This window comes from Falco naumanni, chromosome 5, assembly GCF_017639655.2.
Source record: "Falco naumanni isolate bFalNau1 chromosome 5, bFalNau1.pat, whole genome shotgun sequence".
In the NCBI taxonomy this organism is placed as follows: Eukaryota; Metazoa; Chordata; class Aves; order Falconiformes; family Falconidae; genus Falco; species Falco naumanni.
In genome coordinates this window covers 13404586-13430031 of record NC_054058.1, presented here as the reverse complement: position 1 = coordinate 13430031, position 25446 = coordinate 13404586, and the positions used below count along the sequence as shown (strand labels likewise).

Genomic DNA, 25446 nt, shown 5'->3' with positions numbered 1-25446 from the left:
GAAAAGCAGATTGTCTTGTACACAAGAGATCTTAACTTGACTGGTGAGAAATGAATACAGAAAATGGACAGTACAGTTGCTCCAATATTAAATTGCTCTTGCAAACCTTTCAAGTCTAGATTTCTTCTCAGTCTACGGGAAATGACTGATAATCCTTTTTTTTTGTTTGTTTTTCCTTTTCTTTTTTTTATTCCCCAGAGAAGGAATGTACTGAAATAGAAATACAGTAGGTAACATAAAGATTAAAACATATCCTCAAGTTAGTTAATTCATTGGAAAGGTATTGACTTTCTCTTCCAACTAAGATGATAGTAGTAAAGCCGGGAAAGTTAATTGTAGGAGAGGCTGCTTGCCTCATACTTGCATTGCTATCAGTTCCTTAGAATACCACCAAACTTAAAAATATTTGGGATGAAGTTCCAGTGCTGAGCATATTTTTTTCAGACTTACTGTGATAGGGCAATTTCAGTCAAACCAGCTTTTTCTGCAAAAAGAGCAGCTTTAACACTTTGGTATTTTCTGAATTGTGGGGACTTTATGCTTGTTTAACTGAAACCTTTTTCTATTCGGTTCTCTAAATACAATTCTTTGTTCATATACTCAGTTGGCTGATTGAACCTCCAGCTGAAAAGTGATTGCAAGATGAGTATATGTCCATTATAATTCAGACATTTTTCTGGTAGGTTCTAAAAAAATGTCTGCAGGCTTAAATAAATATGGTGGTGGTCTTAAGTGTGTAGCTCTTTTTTCTGTGTACATAATACCTGTGCAAAAGGTCCTATAAGAAAGAGTGGCTTAGCTCTAGCTAACATTGTAAAAAGAAATTTTATTTTGAAGATTTAAGGAACAAAAGGAGCTTGCAAGGAATAGCATGAGAAGGTAATTGAATTCCCTGGGTAACCAGGAGAAAGGTAGGCAGTTGTGTTACTTTTAGAGTATTTTGGGTAAGTCTTAATCTTTCTATTATTTTGATATGTCATATTCTTTATTTTCCATAGATATTATATTTTTACAAATTACCAAACAGGTTACCAAATATTTTCATAGTCTCATAATATTACTTGAGTACTTCCAATAACTTGCTTATATTAGTAATCAATGAAACTGAATTTTTAAACAAACAGTGATTAGCATACATGAATTCTCATTGTTGGAAGCTACATACCCAGCTTAAACAAAATCTGAGACATGTAGTCATCAGAAGAGTTGATAGTTCCTATGTTTAAGGCATTAGGAGTGTAATTTCTGTGGAAGTGATGAAATGAGATGGGTGATTTTTTCCCACCTGCTTCAAAAACCTGTTCTGGATGAAAGTGTTGTTTCTGTAAGTGCCTGTGTCCTCTCTGTCAGATATGGTGGGTGCCTGCTTCTGGGCACCCACTGTCTAGCAGGTTGAAGTCGCAGGACGTGACCTGCATAGCCATAGCACTTGAGACTGGAACCAGTACCTGTTAAATTGACTGGGAAGAGGTTTGCTGCTTTTAATGGCAGAACTCAGGACACCTCTGCGATAAGCATAAGTGTCTTCTGTGTTCTTGCTTTCAAAATGCATTAGGAATTATTCTTCCTAATAAAAAGAAGTTTCTTCATTTCACTGTCAGAAATAAGAATGGCCTAGTTATTAAAAACTGTTAAATATATACAAGCAGAAAACAAAAATTAAATCTTACGAGTGAGGTTTTACTAAAAATGTTGACATTGGAGGAAATAAAATAAAGTTATCATATACTCCAGATACATTATTTAGTGCTGAATTCTGAAGAGTCTTGGTGTTGAAGCTTTGTATTTTTATTTACACCAGCAGCCCAATCACTACAGTTCGGAAGAGCATTAGCAATGTGTAGCTGTTCCTGACAGATGCCACACTGGAGATCAAATGAGTTGGGTGATTGCTAATAATGTTTTGTACCTGTGTATGCAATTGATGGCAAAGCATCCTCAACCAACTAGTGACTGAGCTGTGTAAGTCCAAAGCATAGAGTCATTCTTCTGTTTTGGGACCTAAAGCTCTTTCACCATGGACATGTATGTTATTTCTAAATTAGACACATTGGTATTTCAGCTTATACCTGTTGGAGCAGGTCTTGAAATAGCAGGATGGCAGATTGACTGCTGTTGCAATTTTCTTTTTTCTTTAAATTGTCTCTTTTTAGGAAGTACTGTAATTTCTGAACATCATCGTTTTTCATGTATATGTGTTTGTGTATTTATTTCTTTAAAAGAGAGTGGTCAAAATCAGGGTAGAAAGGGGATGTGACAAAGGTGTCAGTATTCTCATTTGAAATGTTAGTATGACATCGCAGTTCATCAGAGACAGATGAATCTGTTAATACAATTCTGTCTTTTTATTGTATATTCTGTGTGGTTTTGATACTTTCAGGGAAATAGATTTAAGAAGCATGCCTCTTTTTAGCAAATTAAAGGCACCTCACAATGAATGGATCTTAAAGGTGCCTGCTGCCTTCTCCCCTAAGAAGTACCCACAATTTTAAATACCATCATTCTGGACTTAGCTCCATGGAGAGAATTCCTCGGTTAGGTATTTGACGTGCTGTGGGGTGTGCTGTCTTGCATCTCCAAGTGACTTCTGCCTTGGTGTACCTGAAACATAGTACTGCATTAGTGCTAAACAGGCTTCAGGTACGTCCAGTGGAATGGACTGGACAGCTTTCATTAACGGTTTAGTCTCCTTGTCTAATGATTCTTATGACTCCCAATGTTTTCTCTACCCATGCTCCAGCAATTTACAGGCATGCTCAGTGAGATGGCTGGGTGATACGGCAAGTTTTCTTTTCTGTGAACAAGTGACGGTTATGAAACCAGATCCCAGCGTTGGCATTACTGCTGCAGAACACAGATCAGTTGAACTATTAAAGCTGATTTAAAACTCCTCATTGAATTTCGCTGCTTCCTGGAGTTCTGAAGTAGTGCTCTCCGAGTCCCTTAGCACTCAGAGCAGCCCACAGGTTGGTCAGTGTGTGGCTGTAGGATCCAGACAGCCTGTAACACAGCCACGGAGACATTTGATAAGGAACTTTACCTTTGCTCCGATTTACCAGTCAGTAAGTGACACTTGCTTCAGACAATCTGACTCGTAAAAACTGCTTAGAGGACAGTCTTTAATGTTGCCTTTAACATTGGACCTTGAGTGAAGAAGATCTTCAGGTAGCCTGAGAGGAGGGACATTTTGGGTATGCTTTTAAGAAACCAGGTTTAGATGCTGAGCAGAACCCTACCAGTTTTGAGGTCATTATCTCTCGTCTCATGTGTTTATAGACTTTAGGTAGTTCCAGCCTTATGTGCCTATCAGGGGACTGTAGCAATCCTTGAGATTGGTAACAGAATAAGAGGTGGTGGTATGTTGAAAATACTGGAGCCCTTTCACAGGTATATCTGGTATTTGATTAAATCTAAGCATGTGATATTCAGGATATGATTCTTCTGTTTTGTTGGGCTTTTTAAAAATGAATTCTTCTTTTAAGGAAGAGAACTGCTTCTGCTATAAGAAAACTCCAGTGTGCATGCTGTTGTTGAAAAGTAAATTTAAGGGCATGTTATTTTTAATGTAAATGTGGAACTGCTGGTCACGGGTGCACAGACTGGTCTAAATTCATAGGTTCATGCAGCACTACTGCTCTGACTGCAAATACTGATTATAGGATAATATTGTAAAGAAAGTGTAGTCTGCCCTTTTCTCATTTTTTAGATACAGTTTAGCAGCTAGACATGAAATTAATCAATGCCATTTGACCACTCAGCTCCCTGTAGAAGAGCTCCACAAATCACAAGCAAGTCTAGGGCTGCTAAGATGGTTGGCGTAATCAGAAGGTACATCTATAAAACTGGTTTTGTACAACCTGGGTTCAAGCAATTATCTGGCCTTTCTGATGTTTTCTTTAATCTCAGTTCTCTTGAGTATTATTGGACAATTAAATTGTGTGTCCACAAAATTCAGGTTTAGTAAACTGGCAGCAATAAACAATTAAAAAGCATGAAAGAATTTAAGTCTATATTAGGTGTAATTGTAACAGCTGTGTGATATATTATTCTCAGACTCTGGAATGAGGTGCCGGGACTGACATGAGTTGTTCTGAGCATTCCCTGGATTAAAAATTCTGCCGTTTGAATTCTGTCATGAAATGGTTGGCATCCCAACAATCACGACAAGTGTATGTTGGCAAGGAATTAAAAATGGTGGTCCCTCTGTAGTTTTCCAGGACGTTTACTGCCTGGGGATGGTAGACAGTTGTAGCTGTTACTAATGCCATTCTGTTGTCTGTGTTGCAGCTGATTTCTAAAACAAAGCAAGATTGGTTGCATATTCCACTTAGTAACAGCAACTGCTACATTTGGTTTTCTTTGACCGTTTTCTGACAATGGCGTTTCCATGTGCCCACTTCGGTTTTTGTTGTTGTTTTGATAATAAGATTAAATCTGACTCTGAGATCTCTCTGCCTTAAAACTGCAGTAAGGGCTGCTTGAAAAAGCTTGACCCTCCTAAAATGTTTACCCTCAAGAGGAGATACCCGATTTATTTATTTATTGTTTTGGATCTGGTCTCATCAATGCAATTTTACTTCTTCAAACAATTGAGCCTGCAGTTCATTATAGTGCAAGATTGGAACTCTTCTATAACTTTATTTTTAGTGACAATTACATTGAACCTTAAAATCAACTCACATTTGTGAAAAGTTTGCACCAAGCCCAAACCTTAGCCCTTAAAGTTTGCTGTCACTTATGCTTCCAAGCAGGGCACCAGAAGATGGAATTCCAGCACCTTTGTTCTGAGAGAAGACCAGCTGGATGGGAGATGCTTTTTTGTGGTGTGGCTTGACAATATTTCTCTATGACTGAATCAAATTAAGCATACAGTAACCTCACAAGCTATTTCAATTTTCACATCTTTTCAGTATTTTCACTTGCTAAGTACATTAAACAGTGTTTTTACCACTTTGAAGCATGGCATTGTTTGGCTCGTGTACTTGACCTGAGGTTGCTGTGTCTGTTTTACCCCCTCTGGGGGCGGTTGTGTGTGACCCATTTTGAAGTGCTGGCTGTCATGTGAATGTTCATGGCCACCTCCACCTACAAATCGAGGGTGCATGGTTGGAGAACACTTTGATGCCATGCCTCAGGTGGGTGCATCCTTGGTGGTGACTCAGTGGAGCTTCTCAACCTGAGGCAACAAGGCACTCTGCCCCCGCAAAGCAACTCAGCCCAGCAGGAGGGACTGAAGGGGAGCTTTGTTTCTATAGATTTTAGCATCTTTCTAGAGCAGAGCCTCTGCCTGTTTTTCAGAGCTTATGTACTTGATTAAAACATAATTTCCCTTCAGCTTCTGGAGCCAAGAAGCTCTTAGAGGCATGAATTAATGGGGAGACAGGTTGTGTCTGCTACAGAGTGGAGGAGCTGTGCTGCAGAAGAGAAAAGTCATTCTACTAGGTGATTTGTTAAGTTCAAGCAATGCTTCCCGAAATTTTCGAGCAAGAGGGTTTATCTGCACTTGAGACTGACGCCATCACTTCTTCTTAGGAAGCTCTCCCACTAGAAAAGGTTGTAGTTTTCTTAAACATGACTGTGAGAAGTCTAGGAAAAGAAATTTAATACTTAGGCAGGAGGCAGGTGAAGGAGAATACTTCAGAAGATTTGGAGGTGTCTGCCAAGCTCATCAGAACAACCTCCTGTTGCAATGGCTGTGGCAACCCAACGGGAACTTGGAAAGAGGAGCATAGTTTGCCAGTTTGAAAAACTAGATATTTTGTTCTTGTTGTACCTGACTGAAATATCCAAGTATTATATGTAGGAAAGCTCTCTGAATACCTGTATTAAAGTTAGCTGCAAAAATATGGAGCCCTCATGTTATTTACCTAGCATATTGTGCATGGTTAACATCAGGCAGACAGAGAGAGACCTGCAGAGAGAAAAAAATCTGATTAACAACACCTAGAAATGGGCAAATTAATCCCCTGCAAGGAATCAGACCACTAGGAATGCAGAACTTCCGAGCCAACAAGATTCCATGTGTATGTGGAAGAATTGTATCTGTACATGAACTGACAAAGGGAATAAAAATGACAAAATGAAGGTACAGCTTTTTTGCATTTTCACAGCACAAAATGAAAGAGTGAAAAAAAATTGCCAGGAATGAATACACAAATGAATACCCTGGAACAGCTGAGGAAAACATTTGAGGAAAATATACATGAGGTAGCAGAGGGGTACTTTTCTCTAAATCCCAAAAGCAAGAAGCAGAGAAGAGGATAGATGCTTGCATCGTGTTGCTGAGGATTCTGGCATGCACATGTACTTTAGAAACATAAAAGGTCTCCTAATTAGAGACAGGATCATTTGTGGGACATGTGATTCCAGTTTATAGGAGGAATTGCGGAGAAAAAGACATCTAACCCTAAAGGAATGAATCAAAGAACAAGAGCAGCTGAACTGTCCAGGGAAAAGGAGCAAAATGATGGCCGCTCTTGCAATATGCAGGCTATGCTTAAAGTGAGTTCAGGAAATGGGGTAGAGACAGGGTCGTGAAGGACGCTGCTGTGGCAGTGAGCTGGTATGCTCTTCCGAACACATGCTGGAAGGGGTGTGGAAATCATCATTACTGAGGTCTCAGTGCTGCATGCAGCCTCTTTTGTGAAAAAGCTTAAAGTTGTGGAGAAATTTCCAAGGTATGGGGGGAAACTTGCAGCAAGACTTAAAGCAAATTCAACATCTTGTAGCACGTGCCCACGGCAGAAAGTGGTCGCTACTTATGTTTTCAGCTAGTGATTGCAGTAACTGTATTTGTGCTACACTGATGGATCCAGCAGTCACTCCGCTGGCAGTGGGAACATGGAGCCAGCCAGCAGCATGGCTGCAGCAAGGGACAGCAAGGCACTGCTGGGAAGCAGAGGGCAGGACAAGTGCAACCAAGGTATGTGGAGGCAGCCAGCTAGGAGTGCTGGTGACGTGAAGACTGTGAGCAATGCACAAAAGCAAAGTAACATTAGAGGCTGGTAGGAACAGAATCACAAGGGTGTAATTCTGCAGTAAGCAGTGGGACTGTGCGTCTGGCTGATGCTTCGTGGGCTCTCCTGTCCTTCGCCAGAGAAAAGCAGGCAGAATGAAACCAACAGGCAGTATGATGGGGTTGCAGCAAGGCGAAAGCAAGTTCTGTTTCAGCAGAACAGGAAACAAGAGGCTGTTCTGGAGCTCAGCATGTATGAAGGAATACTAAACAACGCTGGCCCAAGTGGGCTGGTGGAGAAGGCCAGCCTTTTGGTGTCTTTGAGTTAGCAGCCGCTAGTTAGTCACCAAATGTTTGCATGAAAAGCACAACAGCTGTCAAAAGAAAAGTTGTGGTGACCCGTCTGCAGTTCAGAGAGAGAAGTAGGAAGATAATGTTTGAAAGAGGCACCAGGAAGTTAATCTATCTGAGCATGACCTGAATGTTACCCCCATTTTTTCTGTTTCTGTACACCGTTCTGTAAAGAAAAGCCAATTATATTTTAGAAGAATAGGGGCCTCTCATGTTGTTATTCATCATGTGGTACATGAAACACTAATGCTAGCTCAGAAATTGTGAGTTAACCTTGTTCTTTCATCACATATGATCATCTCATCACTAGACTGGTGACTGCTCAAAGCTGCCTGAAAATGGTTGGGCCCCAGACAACTAAACTTTTATACATTGGTACAAAAGCAGCAAAGAAGATGAGAAGGAAAACTGATTGTCCCAAGGGACAGAGCATAGTGGTTTGGTTAGTTCTGCTTAGAAAATCACTTGTGGCTTTTATAATGAGGAACTTAAGGTTTGAATTTTCAGACTTATTAGCTGTACATTTGTTTGTTTTTTATTAACTTAATATACTGTGTGCTACAGTTTCTTTGGGGTATTGAGTGAAGTGATGGATTCATCCAGTTTAGCTCTAAATGCACAGGCTTTCTCTCTCATAAAACTTTGAAGAGATTAGGGTCTCAAATTTCCTGAATTACAATTCTATGATTTTATTTTACGCCTGTATATTTTTGGTACAGCAGCTAATGTTTTCTGTCCTGTTTCATTTCTGAGAATATGTGCTTCTGGCTAATGTAGAAGGGTAATGTAGTTTTTGTTTGTTCTCCTTCTTGACTTGTGAGAATTAGAGTTGTCGTCTTATATGAGCAAACATAGTTAAACTACTTCTGTCTGCAAAAGAATCCCTGGTAGTTTCCAATGCCTTAGCTTTCTGCTCCAATAGAACAGAAAACAGGTTTTAAAATGTCTGAGAAAGATATGGTTATTAAGCTAATACAGTATTCTTCATCTAGCAGCTAAAAATCTTGACTGTTAACAGTAATTAAATATAACTGCATCAGTAAAGTTGGTGTTAAAAACCAAACCCCCGACTTTCATTAGACGCTGTCTTTAGGAAACCCTGACTCCTTGAGTTAAAAAGTTGTATGTAACATTGCTGTTTTAGTTTGGGTACTGCTTTGAAGGATTCTTAAACCCAGGAATATGTAGAAAGAACAACTGAACCATAGGAGAACAAATACAGTTATGAATTTTTCTGCTAGGGTTTTTTATATATCTGCAGTACATGTGGTTTATTCAAAAAGAAAATTGGGCAACCCCCTGAAAAAATATTGGAAAAATATTCACCCATCTTAAAGATCTAACCAAATAATAAAGATATTTGCAAGAAAAAAACAAGTGAACAAACCACCAGCTATGTGCCAGACAAAATTTTCATTGAATGGAATGGAAGGACTCCCAGTATTGAATTAATTTTATTTTTTTTTCTACTTTTCAATTTGAAAGGGGATCTGTTCAGTATTTTAAGATCTGAAAAACAAAGCTGATAAACTTTTCATCTTATTTTCATATATTTAAAATCTGACCAATGTCATGTCTGTAAGACTACACAATCTTTATAGAGGTTTTAAAATTTCTCTTAAGTTACATGATCTGAAAAAGTTCTTTCTAGACAGTAAGATGTTAACAAATTAAGCCGTTTTGGTATAATGCAGAATGCCACATGCTGTTCTGAATCCTTGGAGCTGAACTGGATATTTCCAGATTTGGTTTTATTCTGTAGATTGTGAGAAACGATGTAAACTGAAAGAGGACTATAAAACCTCCTTCAGTGAAATACTGAAAATTACAAAATAATATAATTCTTACATAGCTTTGTCACTGCCAATGTTAAGTGTTACTGCAAGTATTTATTGCAAGAGCCTCAGTTACTACTGAGAGAAAAGTATAACAGTGAGCCCTGTTTACATACACTCTAAATGTGTTCCAGAGGAATGATGATATATTTTTTGTGGGTGTTCAAGAGAAGTGATAATTATGAAGCAGAGAACGCTATTGATAATGTTGCCACTGGGAAATGCAGTAAAAATTTATTTAGCTGGTATGCTAAACAATATTGCAGCAAAGTTTAAGTCCAGATCTTGAGGTGGCCTGTGGTGAGGCGCTAAACTAAATGCTGATGTATCTTCATCACATTTAGGCACTTTCTGCTTTTAAGTTATTAATGTTTTATTAATTATTTAAGTTATTAATTACAACCATGACAATGTGTTGATATTTAGGGCATTTGATGAAATACTCAAAGAATGTAAGTGTGTAGATGCAAGGTAGATGCACTATATGAAACAAAGATAGTGTCGATGATGGGAAACAAGTCCCTTGTGAATTTATTATTCCTATTCTGCTTAACTACTTGTCTTTTATTTTGAGAATCCCAATGTGGAAAAATATTTTTATAATCTGTGTTTGGCATTTTTGGCCCTCACGCGATTTTGATTCACGAGTTGAAATGGTGTTTCCATGGAAATCAGCTGAATTGTTGATGAGCTTTGAATTTCTCCCACAAATCAAGGCAACTGGGGGGACATCATCTAGGCTGATTTTGTCCATAATGTTGGCCATAGTATTTTCCCTTTTATCCCGTATAAATGGGAACTGTAATCCAGTGATGATTTAAGTCAAGATTCCTAAATATTACCGTTATTACAAATTCTCTTGTATCAAGAGAAACACAAATTTACCAAAAATAATAAAAAACCCCCAAAACAGTATGGCATGTACACATGTGCTTGATGTCCTGGCAACATACAATGCTCAAAAAACCCCCCAGGGACAGCTGCAGTCATCGTCATGATTACTTTTTAAGTTTCTACAGCTAATCTACCTTATTTTTAGTGATGTTGAGTTGCAGCTGTAGAACCTTCATTCATGGCCTGTTTCTCTTCCAGTTATTACTGAGGTATTTGACAGACATGTTTGAGTTGAAAGGGGCTGAGCGTCATCCACATAAGTGCCTGATGGACATAAACCTCCCTTGTTACCTTCCAGACATGCTGAGCAGGAGGAAAAGCAACATGTGGCCCAAACTTGTCAGAGGATAGCAGTTTGGTTTTTTTGCCAGATTTCTAGAAAAGAAAAAGCAAGTCGGCAACTCTTAAGATTTCTAGAGGACAGGACACTGCCTACAGTGTCTCCTGAGGACCAGTGTTAAAAGCAATTAGATGTGCTGCAATCACTTAATACATGACCATCGCAAGTTCTCGGGAGGGTACCACAGAGTACTGTGACCTCTCCGTGTCTGTCCTTTCATCAGTTTGGGCAAATAGAGCTACTCTGTTCATGTGCTTGAACTTGTTGGCATTCTGAGTAATTTTGTCCAGAAGTAGAAGTTCAGTCTGTGGGCAGTTGTCCAGTTGTCAGCATCAAATGACTTCTTGAGTGACAGCTGTCAACAACTTTCTCAGCAAGAGCCAGCAGATCTGCCTCTGGTCTGTGCTGTCACCGCTAGTAATGGGTGTAGTTTTTCTCTGATGACTTTCAGTACAGCTGAAACAAAAAATAAACACTGTATTTTTTAGAAAATCTGAAAAAAAAAAACCCCAGTAAAAATACTGATTGGTAGCTTGGGAAGAAAGGTTTAAGCTAAACTTATTTTAAATAGAATAGTAAGGAAAAGTAAAACTCAACATGCCAGCTCTTGTTGTTTCCTTAGCTCTATCTCATAACTCAAAGAAATGGATGCTGTAGGAATTGGTTACTGTGGGGAGGGTGGAACAAGAATACATTTGTTTGCTGCTTTGAAAGTGTTTGTTCGTCAGGCATTCGGGTGGGAGGATGGCAGTGAAAACAGACCCTTCCCCGCACTGGAAATGCCAGGTGCTGTACTTCAGCAATATTCAGATTCTGAGTGTATTTCTGGCTTTCCTTATCTTTGATCCTGCCATTGAATCCGCGGGGGTGCAAAAATCCACCCACACAGATCCGATTTTGAAATCCTGGCCTTAATTATTTATGGATTGGTTTGGACAAGTTACCTTTCTCTGTGCAATAACCACAGTTATTACCAGTAATACAGAACTATCTCAAACATACATACATTATGTATGTACATAGTTTTTAAATGTTGCCTTGATTAATGTGTTTCGAGGCTTAACTGAAATTCTCATTATTCAGCCTTGCCCTGTGCTGCTTTTCAGCTGACCAGCTGGCCTGGTTCTATAGCAATTAATTTTCAGAAAAAAACTAGCTCATAATATTTATAACCTGAAAGCAGTCATAGAACTAAAGGAAGAACGTATAGCTTTGTACACCTTGCAACAAGAGGCTAGTGTTTTGTTAAACTGCAAATGGACTGTATTAGTTTCTCTGCGAAAAACAGAACTCCCCCCCTTTTTTAAATGTTTCTGGGCCCTATTCATAAGACTAATCCACCTCAAGTTAGATTGTTTTCATCTGCATATAAATAGGTGAATCTCTTATGAAAAAAACCCCACTTTTAACCAAGGATGGTAAATTTCATGAAACAAAAAAAATAATCAGAATTTTGCAGCAAGATCTGACATGCCAGTGCCATTACAGAGCCTGGAAATGCCAGCCAGGACCGCATTTTAATTAGAGTAAGGCAAACTTGGTGACTTTTATGTGTTTCGCAAAGTCTTTTTTCTCCTTCTTTTCACCTTACTTTGTCCAGAATTTTTGATCGTAAATTAATGCTGATATATTTGCTGTTATAATGCTTACAGACAGGTTTGCAGCACTTGAGTGTTGCTTTAAATTTGGATTCTTGTCCTCATTTTTGTCCCTTAGTAGATCAGGGTCAAAGAAACACACTCTCTTCAAATGTTCATAGTTAGGATATGGCAAGCTAGGTAGTTTCAATTATTGCATGTTCTCAGTTGGAAGTCAATTGAAAATTAGCAGAAGCTTTCAGGTAATTCCTGTGCCTACTTAGAACTGTGTAAAACGGAGTTTTATTTCAAATCAGAAATCGGTACCCCAGGTTTCCATGAGGTGCTGTCCTGGTACTCTAAAACATGCTCTTAATTCTCAACTGGCTTGTCAAGTTTTAGATTGGCAACCAAACCTGGTAACAGCTGAATGTGTTCTTCATAAGATTTCAAACACTTGTCCTTCTAAAAGGTGGAGTAGAAGACTTGTCTGTTACACCTCCTACATGCTTCTCCATCCAGGGAAACTGACCTCGTGCATAAAGCAGAGGGCTGGGGCTGGGGCGGTGCGGGCTCTGCTCTCAGCTGTGCCGCAGCCTTCCTGCATGGCCTCGCTAGGTCACTCACCTCCCTGTACCTTCCTTTCACCATCACATAAGACTCTGCTACCTCGTGAAAGGTCTCTTTGTTAATGTGTGTTGAGCATGCAGGTGTTTCAGGTGGAAGGTGATGGAAATACAAAATACCATTCCTAAATATTCTTTGCTGCCTGCAGTGCATTGAGCAGTCATCTGCAAGAAGACTGTTTGCATTTTCTCTAATGAGGTAGTAGCACTAGTTTTGATTTTCATCAATTTTTCATGTATGTTTTAGGATCTGAGATTTTGGTCCAGTGTGTTATGGATGTGGATTGCAATCCCAGTCTCAATGTCCAAAACAGTTCTAAAGTCACAGGAAATGCTTGTTTTGCATATGTTATTATTGAGGAAAACTAAATGGCGATAAAAGTATTCTAAAATGGAAAAAAACTTCCTAGTAAAAGTCATGCTTATACAAGTGACCTCTCTGAAAATTATAAAACCTCACAAAGCACTGTGTATGTTTCATAGGAAATAGTATACTCGCCTTTCAATAAAGAGTATTTATAATTTTTAAAAATAGAACATAGCATTGGCATTTTTCCAGGTTATTAAATAATGCAAAAGACTTTTTCTAGGTCTGTACAGTTAGTTTGTATTTTGGAGTCATGGTTGTGTTTAGTGCTTCTTTACAAAAAACATTTCTCAAGCTTTTGGAATTGCATGTTCCAGAGTTTTGGTACTCTGTTGCAGCCTGTCCTGGAACTAACTGTTTTGTAAGCCTGAATTAAACCTCTTGAAGGGATTCTCAGTCTTCTCTGGAAGATGTAATGAAAAGTAATAGTAAGCTAAAGCAGAGGGTCTATTTAGGGCCTTTAATGATAAAAAGCAAGTTATATAACGGGGAAGAATTTTGCCCTTAATATAAGCGTGCAATATTTTTTTCCCTACAGCATTACCAGGTTCTATCATGGATTGTACAGATATTACAAAACATTTTTTCTTTTTTTTTTTTTTTTAGATTATGAGCCAAGGTTTAAAAATTACTAGTAATTCCGGATATGTCAGTGCTGGAGAACCAAACTTAAGACCTTGCTGATACCCCTTCCAGAGGTTTCAATTCTGTGCAGGAGATCCACCTATAAAGTGTCGCAGGTTGGGATATTAAAGTCCAAACTTGTGCCCTTTCAGCCTTTGACCTGCTATAAATATCTACTTGCCTGTTAATACAAAGTGATGTCTTATATATTTGATAGCTTCCTGCAGTAAAAAGTTGTGCATGTTTCTGTATGGGAAACATGGGGAACATTACACAAACAAGAAAAGTCTTTCAAGCTACAAGTAGACTGTGGCTTTTCAAAATCTGCAGATTTTCCCTGTAAATTAATCTTCCCCTATCTTTTGTTGGTGTCTTTCAAGTTCTATCAGCTTCCAGCTAGAAAGCTAATGGTAACACATCAGAATTGCACCCTTTTAAAAGAACAAAAGGAGGATACACAATGACACCAAATCTGTGCATGTATTATTTACCTAAATGCTCGTTCATTGGTACATAGACAATTTGTTCAATGCTTTATCTTCATATTCTGTTTTGCAACACCAGTCTGGCATCATTAGACATCCACCCGCAAGCATTTTAAAGATTTTTTCCACACGCCCATAAAATTGCACCTTCCTCATTGAATCTAAAATCAAGTACACCTGTAATAACAAAGCAATGGAATAGTATGCATCTCATCCTGGATGTTTAACTGCATTGCAGTAGAGCTCTGGTGGATTGCCTTCACAGACTCAGTGAAATTAAAGGTCGTGTCCTAATGGTATGTCTTCCTGTTTAAAATGAATAGCTTGTAAATGTTTATCTCAACTAGAAGTGAGAACGTGGTCTACATTTGTGCTCTCTGATTCCCATTTTGAGAAACCGTGCAGCAAAACAGCTGCATATCCTTTCATGTCCTTCTTTTGCTGTTAAACATTTACATCTTTGATTTTAGTTCTTTGCCAGGTTTCCCCCTCCTTGCATTTGGATTTCTGGTTGAAGCCGTCTAGATTTATAGTGGGCTACATTGTTTTCTGCAGAAAAGAGTGAGAGAAAGAAATAAATCCAGTGCAGAAGTACTGAGAATTCATGTACAGCGTCATACAGTATATAGTTTCTTTGTGTTCTGCCAATATATATTTCAGTTTAAAATGTCTTGAAGCTGGTTGGGACTATTTCTATAGAGAGAGGACCAAAATATACAGTATATTGGCTTCCATTTTGCTGTTTTTGGACACTCAGGGCTACTTTCCATTTCCTACAATGTTCCAATATAACTAAATCACATATACTCTGTAATGGAGGCTTCTGAGACCTAGGGCTTCTGTAAAATGTAAAAGAGCAAAGTAGTATTTATACAGTATAATATTTTGATTTGCTAATGACCTGTGAGGTGGGTGTTATCATGAACTACTGTGCAGCAAGAAGGGTTCCTAAAACATGCATCAACTCACACCATCTCCTAATCATTGCAGATAACAGTGTTTAGTTTCTAATTAGACTTGTGTTGTGCTAATTCTCATGAGTAGTGTAAACGATTGACATTCTGCATTTTCGTGGCAAGTACCAGAGCAGCCGACTTCAGCTCTGTGATGAAGCCAGCAAACAGCTGCTGAGAAAAGCAAGCCGTTCAGAGAAACTGATTTGCAAGATTAACACACACTGGTTGGTATGGCCTTGTTCTGAGGGGGAAGGAGGAAATAAGGCACATAGTCTTGAATTAGACTAATGATATTTTAGTCCTAAAAGGATTAGGAAAGAAATGTTTAACTGAAAAAAATATATAATCCTATGCATAATAGTTCACAAATTATTTATTTACTTTGTATAGTCTTTTGCACTATTTCATAGGAGAGGTTGAACATTATTCTTCTTCCGTGCCTCAGTCCCCTGTATTTAAAATACAGACAGTTTGTCCTGACTCCTGTTTTCTGTACATGTGAGTAATAAGTGTAACCTTCAAGGCAGAATCTTGTGAACTATTTCTTAATGGAACATACCAGAGCAGCATAGGCATTTTACGTGGCTAAAATTGTTTCTGAGTAATTTTTACTAGCATGTTTTCATTGTGGCTGTCTCAAGTCAACGTTTTTGGTAGTGCAGTTCCACTGCAGAAATAAAAAGAGCAATACAGATTTGATATAGACAGTTTTATTGAACTACGTTGGGTTATTGTAAGGTACATCATCTAACTTAAACTCTCCAGTCAGGTCCAAATCCCTTCAGTCAGATTCTAAATGTTAAGTTCGGCTTTTTCATCATCGTAATTACATTCAGCACTAATAAAGACTGTGCCTGTGGCTCTTGGGTATTATTCATGTAGCATTTGAGTTTTTCGCTGCCTTTAAAGCTTCACACATTTCAACCATTGAAAATACCCTGTGAGTAGAGCAGTACTGTTGTTCTGTTTATGGACTGGAGACAAGCGGCTGTGGTTAGGTCCCTTATATGTGTTGTATTACAGGCAAGAGGCTGGCTAAGGAGTGGCATTTTCTCAGGATGATCAAGCTGTGGCTTGCTGCAAATCCCATCTGCCCTCTCAGCATGCAGTGTCAGAGGCCCTTCCTGGAACAAGCTCCTTGGGTGATTTATCTGCATGAGGTTGCCGGTACAGGATCACTGGAAAGGCAGATGGGACATGTGATGGCAGACTTGGACCAGTTGCATTTGGCAAAGAATAGATCTGTGGAGTATGATAGTCACTTCATGGGTCAGAATTTCTATTTAAGTTGGTATTCCTTGTGGATTTCATCACCCAGTCCAGTGTAAGTTATCAGTGGTACCGTGCAGCTGGTGGATTTTCAGAATTGCTAGGTGTGCCGTAGGGGCTGCAAAGGGTGTGTTTGTACAAACCGTGAAACAAATAAAGGTATTTGCTTTCATCTGTGTACCTCAGCCTGCCAATAATACTTTTTTGCAGGCTATGTAAATGAAGTTCTGATGTTGCTTTGTCAGTTGATGTTGGGGTGAATTCAGTTAGATTTGAAAGCCTCAACAATATCCCAGGTAATAAAAGTTAATCATGAAGTATGAATGATAAAATTTCTTATCTGCTTGAGAAAGAAAGTTGTAGGGTAACCCAAACACACAGTTTACTTTCCCTCTGACTCTGTTTCTTTTTTGTCTCAGAAAACACAAAAAAAGGGCTCTGGACCTTGTGAGAGCATTAGGAAACTTTAGAAGAATCATGTGGCATAACTACTCACTTGATCCAGCTGTGGTCAACATGTTTTAACTATATGAAGTTGCAAACTGCTCATGCTTTATTCTACTGAGTAAAGATCTTCTGCTGCTTTCTTTGAAGATGAAACTTGCCTTGGACTTCACTGGCAAGTGGAATCAGGTGTAGATGAGGGCATTTGCTTGTATTTCAGCTACAGTGTTTTTTCCAGTTTCTCTTCCACCGCTGTTCTGTTGAAGCAGTGCAGCTGACTGGAGGGCTGTAGGCACTGAAGGGGCTGGGGCATTAAAAATAGAAGCTTTGGGTCCTTTTTCATAGTCAAACAAATTTTTATATCCCGAGTGCAGTATTTTATGCTGCCCAAGGAAAAGGATATTGTTTCCTGCACTTTAAAATAACATGAAAGCTGTTCCAGCTCTCTTTCAAGCCAGTGGCAAAATTCCATTTGCTTTCAATGGGAATTTGCAAAAGACCCATGATGCAGTTGCTGTCAGAGTAGAAGCAAGCTGTGCGTCCGTAGTACCATGCAAATGTAAAATTCATACATTCCCTTCTCGTTTTGGTATAACTAATTCTTTAATTATTTTCTTCAGAGAGTATGGAAGTGGTTGGACACAGAAAATAGCTGTAACAAGGATTACTGAAACATCCCTATTCCTCCAGACAGTCAAAGGGATGGCCTGTAAAACAAGGACTTGCTGTCTGTAGAAAACTAGCCCAATGGCTGCAAAGGACATTGCAGTCGGGACCCACTGTTAAATCATTTGCCCTGCTTGTTCAGCAAAACATTGATGGAAAAGGGGAGCAACTGTGAACATTAGAAAGAAGTAATCATATAATGTCTGTTCTAGTTACCACCGTGTCTTAAAATAGAAGGACAATAAAACTTAAATTTTACATATAGAGATATATGGTTCCTGTAGATTTGGTGCCATTTCATTTGGACATTTCAGAGAGAAACTGCTCTGGTTTTGGAGAAGTAAACCTGTTACTCAGGCACCTGCACATCATCCAGAGAAAGACGTGAAGTGTGTGACAGCATTCCTATCTGCTAGTATTTTGTTTGAGTTGGTATTAGAGCACAGGGAAGGAGGGACCACCTTCTTTTCCTGGGTGTTTCCTTCCATTTGGAAGGTGAAGTGTCAGCTACTGTTTGAATGTGTAATAATCACCAGTAAATCTCTACATCTAAATATTTGCATTAGTGAACTACAGTGTCCCAAATAAGTGTTGTTGCAAAGCAGAGATCAAAATTTAAAAACTTCAAGGAAGACATTTCTGTCTTTAAAGTGAGTTTCCCCTGGGGCTTCCCCACCACAGGACTGCACAAGTTTGGCTGCCCCAGAGGCTGTTCTTTGTGCACCTCCAGCTCACCGTGCCTGAGCAGCCTTGTAAAGGGCAACCCAACAGTGAACCTTCGGCATTGCAGTGGCTTGTATGAAGGGAAGAGTGTGTAGAGAAATGTACCTTCCAGATACCCCCGTGAGCAGCATGGCAGGAAAAATAAATTTCTCATGTTCTCTCCACATGAGATCATCCTTAAAATTCTCCAGAACAACGAGGCTTCTCTGCAGCTGTGAAGAGCCCTAGGGCCTTGTCAGGCATTCTTGCACTCCTCAGCTTATTCTGTTGCACCTTGATAGAGATAAGACTAATTATTAGGTCTTCAGCTTTAGACTCCCTGCAGTTACTCAGTGCACAGTTTTCTTTATCTATCCTTTTCCACTCTAGCCTTACAGTTTACTTTAGTGAGATTATGTACTTGCTGCTAATGGCAGAATTTGGCTACCAGGAAGGGATATGGTTTTGAACTCCATGGGGCGTTACTGATGTGTACATCACCTGATCTCATCCAAATAGTGGCTGCTCCATCACTTTTCACAGTATACCTTGCCTTAAGATTGGAAAATAATTAGTGATTTTGGGTGGTCAGCTTCAGGAGTCTTCAAAGTGACCCAAAATCTTCAGTAATTGCTGTTAGGGAAGAATTGTGTCTTCTAAAATCACATTGCCCCAGGTTTTGAAAATTTCAGGCTTGCATCAGTATTCATGAGAGATCCAAGCTCAGTGACACTTAATGAAAGAATACCTTTATGGAGAGTACTTTACATGCACAGTAGATGCATTTAAGAATCCATTTGAAATGTATGTGTAGATTCTGATGTTACTAGAAAGGCAAAACTTAGCAAACATTTGAAACTGGGAACTAACATGTCAGTCTTCTGCTACCTGAACTGGATTTGAGTTGGACCTGTATGATGCTGGGTGACCTTTGACCACATAACACATCAGCCTACCATGTGCTGCAGTCAGTATCTAATGATAAGGAGAGGCAGAGACCTGAAGAAGCAGGAGGAAGTGAAGACTTGGACTTGGGCCTGTTACAAGCCCATGATGGTGTCTGGGTGGTAGGGCTGCTTTTCATCGATGACCACTAACTTTCATTCACATGTTTTTCTGAAGGTAGAAGAAACTACATATTGTACACAACTACTAATTGTAATTCAGAATATGTATTTTTTTAACTATGCAATCACTTGCGGTAGATACAAGATAAGGAGTGTTAAAACTTAGATCACACTGATCGTTATTTTTTAAAATAAACGCGAACCTTAAATTGAGACAGCATGTCAGCACTTACTGCTGATGGAGGTAAATTGATGCAACCAGACTAGAAGTAGTTACGATACACAAGTGATAATTGGACTAGCCAGATGACCTCCAGCGATTTAGAGTCTCCCATTCCTGCACCAGGTGTGTCTACCATGTACTCCGTACCACAGACTGGTGGGATTTGGAAGAAACAGTGAGAAGAAGAGCGCATTTTATTTGATGTTCAGAATTCTGTTTTGAGGAGGCCATATCTAAGTTGCTTCAGCCAGAGAAAGGCTAAATACAGAAGAAGAACTGAGGTATACTCTGGACATTCTGTAATATTTTCATTCTCATCTAGCTCTATGTGAAGTTGTAATATTTGTGTGTGTATGTTGATTTATCTTCATGTTAATGTCAGTGAACTGACTCTTTCACAAAAATAGAACAAACATTTTCTTACTGGTCTGGAGAGAAAAGTGGTCTCTGGTGTTTATTCTGATGAATTTAAAGGTATTTCACAGAGTTGTTTACACATGCAGCAACCAAATTCTCTGCTTGTATGAACTGGCACAGCATCGCTTTACTCAGTGCAAGCTTATGCCAGTTTATGTGGCAGATAACTTGGCCCCAGTGTGCAACAAATGGTTTGTTTCTCATTCTCACAATTCCTGAGTAACCAACAGAGGGAAAGTTTTCATTAGCTTTTGAGCATAGTTTTTCTATAATGTGTATACTCTGGGTGAGTAGTCCCAAGCCAGTGAGGTGTCTGTGTGTCATAATGGAAATGATGTACTTGAGCTAATACACTTTTCTGGTTCAACAGAAGAAGGGGAGAATGAGAGGGGCTGGCTAAGCGGCCACTAAATCCAGCAAAGCATTGAGCTCTGACAATAGTCTTGAGGGTGGCTCAGTTCAAAAAAGTTCAAAACCATGGCTTAAAGGAGCAGTGCAAATATTTTCCATCCTTTTCTATGAAATGACATGGTTTGTTGTACTGTTCCTTGTTTATGTGCTCTGCATGGTATGTCACATTTATCAGTAAAACAGACTGTAGGGGGTAACAGTACTTAAATGTTTCTTTTATGATGTTTTGGCTTTTGCTGTGTTTATTCTGCATTTTCTGACAAAATTCGTACTCAGATAGCTTTTTCTTCTGCTGTTACAGCATATCTGTCTCAGGCTTCCCCTAAAAAGATGAAGCAGGAATGTGGCAAAATGAACTCAAAACACACAAAGAGAAGACGTTCAAGACTAACCTGCAAGGCGTTCAGGTATTTGTGCTTCCGTTACATGTATCAGTAATTGGTGCACGGCGTGGAGTACTCTGCAGTTCATGCCCTTTAAGGAAAAATGTTCTTGTTAACTCACATGAAGTGGTGAGAAAATTACATAAACCAAATAAAAAAGTCAAAAGAAGGGTTAAGGCTGTTTAGTCAGAATGCCATCATGCAACTTAAAGGTGAAGCTAGGGTTGAAAATTTGGTCTGTTAGAGTTGTAGCTTCATGTTCAACACACATTGATGCTTCTGGATGTTCTGTCACATCCCTTAGCTAAGTCAGATTTTACCGCCTGTTACTACTCAGAGCACTGATGGCCATGTGAAGAATGGTGGAGAAAGTGGATTCTTTTCTGACATTCTCTGGAGCAAAATGAACATGGGGTATGGCATTATAAAACTCCCAGTCACCTCAGGAATTAAATCCTGGGAACTGTGTAAGCCCTGGGTTAGGTAGGCCTACAGTGAAGGTGAAATTCATTTTGGTTTGCAGAGATGACAGAAGGTGCTGTGTATCTCTTGCTAGGCCTCAAGGATTTTATTGAGATTTAAGTAGTGTTATGTTCTGTATACAGTTGAAAGGAAATAAGGTGTTTGCAGTTCTTCCCACTGCAGAAATTGGACTTTCTAGCTGGATAGCAAGGGCAGTCTAGAGAAAGGTTGTAAATGTCTAGATTAGAGGAAAACAGATTTTTGTTTTGAGAGTATAAATAGGGAAAGGTAGTACAGGTCTGTTTAGTCAGTGTTATATGTCTCTGAAGCAAGGAGGACAATTGTGTGATTGCTTTTCAAAGCTCTATGTGAGCAGGTGATGACAGGCATGGTATAGATGTGCAAGCTGATAACTTAATAGCAACAAGTAATTGCATACATTTTTGTATTATGATAATAACGTAGAGATACTGACTATACACACCTAGGTCCCTTTATAGATGATTAATTCAGTGAAGCAACTGGGATTGCTAACAGGTGTAAAGGTAAGAGTTGTGTTTGCAGAATGCGTCCATACGAAGTGGGTTCAGAGAAAACATCTGACTTGCATAGTCATTACAACCTTATGTTATCTTTTTACAATGATTAAATTGTTGTAATTGACATTGCAAACTCTTCTTCATAATTAAGTATTTTAAACAAAACCAAAAAAGCAGAGGTATCTCCTAAGAGTATATATTTAATGGCTATGTCACTAATATGTGAAAAATCACTCTTGTTAAGTGTTACACCACATGTGACTGTCTGAAAAGCAAATAGAAGGAAACAGCAAAGTCACTCAATATTATTTTAATTCATGAACTACACAGTATATCAGCTTCCAGGTATTTCTTCAAGTTCATATTTCCTTATGTGTGCGTTCCTGTGGTTTTGTCAGTGTGATCTTAGACAGTATTGATGTACTATTTTTGGATTTTGCTACCAAACTGCTTCTTTGACTTAGTGCTATTTGCTTGATCTAAGTGAACCTCAGATAACTCATCTGCAAAATTGGTATCAAATCCCAGAGCACCAGGTTTTACTACATATAATACAGATATAACACATGGGACTGGTGGATGATCTTGTAGCATTATTAGTACTTTTAATTTCAGTATTTCGTCTTCACTGGCTGTTTTTTTTAGCATCAGTTCTCCAATGCATGTAGTTGCTAGCAGCAGCATCGCAAAATGTAAAGTCAGTGGTGAAAACTCTTGGTTTTCTTCCAGGTGTTTTTGAACCTTGAGTCATGTCATTGGCCTTCAGAAACGTCCCCAATCTCTCTTTGAAGCTACATTTTTCTCTGTAAGAACAGGAAACTGCTGTCAGAATCTCCTAACGTAGGTTTAGGAAAGTTTCGCTTCAACTTTGAAGAGTGATATTTTCCTATAAGAAAATTAATTTTATCTAAATAATTTTAACTGTTAAACCTTTTGAAAATAAGTACGTTTGAGATTAAAAAGTGTTTAACTACATAGTTATGCAGTTTGTTCAGAAGAGTTAACATTATTGAGACAGGAGAAATGAGCCTTACAGAAATTTTATTGACAATAGGAACAGTGGTGCCTGAGAACATACTAGAACCTGAAATTAAGCAGTAATTCTGTACCCAAAGGTGATGGTCAAATCAAACATCCAGTAGTTTAGATATGAATTACTGGCCTTGCTTAATGTTCTAAAAACTCATGGGTACAACAGGCTTAACTTCGAATTTCAGGTTGTGATGGTTCCAATACTTCTAATTCAAAATAACTAAAATCTGAAAGTCAGATTTTCTTCTTAGACATTTCAAACTATGGTTTGAATAACTATGAGTAACAAGCTACTTTAGAAAGGAAGATGTTTCTCCTTCTTTGGGGAAAAGGTTACACTTAATACTCATTGCAAAACTTTCATGTTCATACCACAACCCCAGTACACTATTTTCCTAAACAAATGACAGTTACAGTATAACAAAGCTACTTACAAGTGTTGCTGTATTCGAGAGATGCAGATTTTAATTTGTTTTGGTTTTCACAGAAGGAATACTTCTATTCCACAAATTTTGCATAATTTTAGGACTTGAAAAACTTGAGATCAGTATATTGTCACAGTCAGTATTTCTAGAGGATGATGGCATTTTAAAAGGAACTTTTCCTAACTGGAAAGCTTTGCAAAACTCTTCAAAATCCTACTCTGCTCATTCCAAAACACTCTGTATTGAGTACAGGAGGAATTAGTATCAAGATACTAATAGAGAATGTGATACAGGATTATTCCAATTAATGGTGTTAACTACTTCTTTTATTCCTGTTTGCTGCATTTTGTAACCAAGGCAATGGTTTCAGAAAGTGCAGGAGTTTCAGTTACTTTTTTTGAATATTGATTCTGCATTGAGTGGTAACAGTGATGTCTGGGTGCTGTTAGGCCGATGGTGATGTTTGGATGCCTTTGTTTCAAAATTACAGCTTTGCAGCTATTGGGCAACCAAGACGTGAACAGCTCCTACTGCAAAATGAAGGCTAGGTAGCAGTGGTTAGTTCAATGTCAGCTGTAACATCTAAATGCAATGAAGACACTTGAGGAGGAAGAAAATTAAAAATTAAGACAAGATGATTATTTAGTTGGAAGCCTTTGTGTGTGTTGGAAGTTCCTGAACTTGTGGTCTGAAAGTTTGGTTCCCTTGACAATGTTCAAAAACATGAACTGACTTTTTTCTTTCTTTTTTTCTTTCTGGAGGCAGGGCATGTATTGGACCTAAGTAGCATATATTGAACAGTAATGTGGGGAGGGAAGAGGGTTTCAGATGTGAATTAAGCCTGAGTTATAATGACTCATAACTGACAACAAAACACCCAAGAAGAGACATGAGACAGGATGAGATTAAATGAGACAAGCCATGAAAGAACGGGCAGATTTATGAGTTATTGGCCTACAGATGGAATGTGAAGATATGTAAGTGGAGAATGAGATCATCATGAAGAAGTATGCAAGGGAAAAGGAGGGGGTTCACAGGACAGATCCCAGTAGCCTCTTGCAGATAGTGGGAGGATTGATTTAAGCCAAAAGAAAATTAGTATTCAAAATGATACAAAGATGGGTTAGATCCCAAACCTCAGAGCACCTTTTGTCTCACTACACTTCAAAAAACAAGAACCAACAGTTCGGATGACCCTGAGCCTCCAGCTGTATGTGAAGACCGTGTATCTCGATGGTAATCACACCTAGCTAAAATCACGTAAACATGCTTTCAATTTTGGTAATGCAAGGCAATTTTCAGTAAAAAAACTGTTGCATTGCTTAAAATAAAGACTGGAGGCAAAATTCTCACCTTCAATCTAAACAATGCAGTAGTTTTCTTAAAATGTTGAAATTTGCCTTTCATTCCTGAAACTGAAAGCATGTTTCCAAGTAACTATGTCCTTTGTGGTACACTGCAGCCAAGGCATTTCTTATGGATTGTAAGTGGTGGAATTGATTGCCAAGTCTGTTTGAATGAAATTTCAGTTGGCACAATTATAATCCATTTCAAGATTCAGCATCTTAAAATTTCCACCTAAAAGATTAAAATAAATACTTGGCTGCTCACAAAGTATTAAGTGGCACATAGAGATCTGTGAAGTTTCTGTGTTACTTTGGTTGTGTCCCCCGCCCCTTTTCTAATTTTGTTTTCATATCCTGTAAAGAGTGATTAGGAGGATCTGTTCAGAGAAGTGCACAGAAGTCTGTTATTTAGCTGAATCTGCAGAATCAGTTGGCAGTCTCATGAGAAAAACTTTTCTGGTGGAATTTCTTCTTACATCTGATTCTGATAGGAATAGATATGAATTGGGAAGAGGCAAAAGAGTGTTTCTCACAGATTAAATCATTTTTGCTCCTTGTCTTAGCTAAGAATAGTAGGGGACATCTGTGCTGCTGGTGAGATTGAATTAAGTCATTAAATTTGGTAACTGATGGGTAGAACTTGAGGTAATCAGTAAAGCAGGTTTGATTTTGTTGCGTGTCATTAACTTTTTGTTTGAAATTTAATTTTGACTATGAAAGTGAACTACATTAAAAATTCATGAAAGTTCTATTATTCTAAAACTGTATCTGGAGCTATTAATTTTGGGTGGAACTGAAAAAAATGGGTAGTTTTTTTTTCCTTAAAACAAGAAAATTAAAAAATACTGAAACATTTTTGCATAATTCGAGCCAGTAGGCTGAAACAGGATTTGGTGAAGCCTCAGTCTGTAATATTTTACATATTGTTTAAGTATTTCTGATCATTCACTCAATAACAGTGTGCAAAAGGAAAAGGAGTTCTGTTTAGGAAGGGCTGGAACATATGAGCATAAGAATGAGCACGTGAGCTTAGTGCCGGGACTCGTCCAG

The 25446-nt window shown here is 38.6% G+C and overlaps 1 long non-coding RNA gene across 1 annotated transcript in view; it reads left to right on the top strand.

The window, feature by feature from the left end:
- Positions 1-25446, top strand: part of LOC121089664 — a 59107-nt gene that overhangs the window by 23728 nt on the left and 9933 nt on the right. Inside the window, exon 4 of the long non-coding RNA XR_005828307.1 lies at positions 20511-20616. This is a non-coding gene — a long non-coding RNA (uncharacterized LOC121089664). The remainder of the gene's footprint in view (positions 1-20510; positions 20617-25446) is intronic.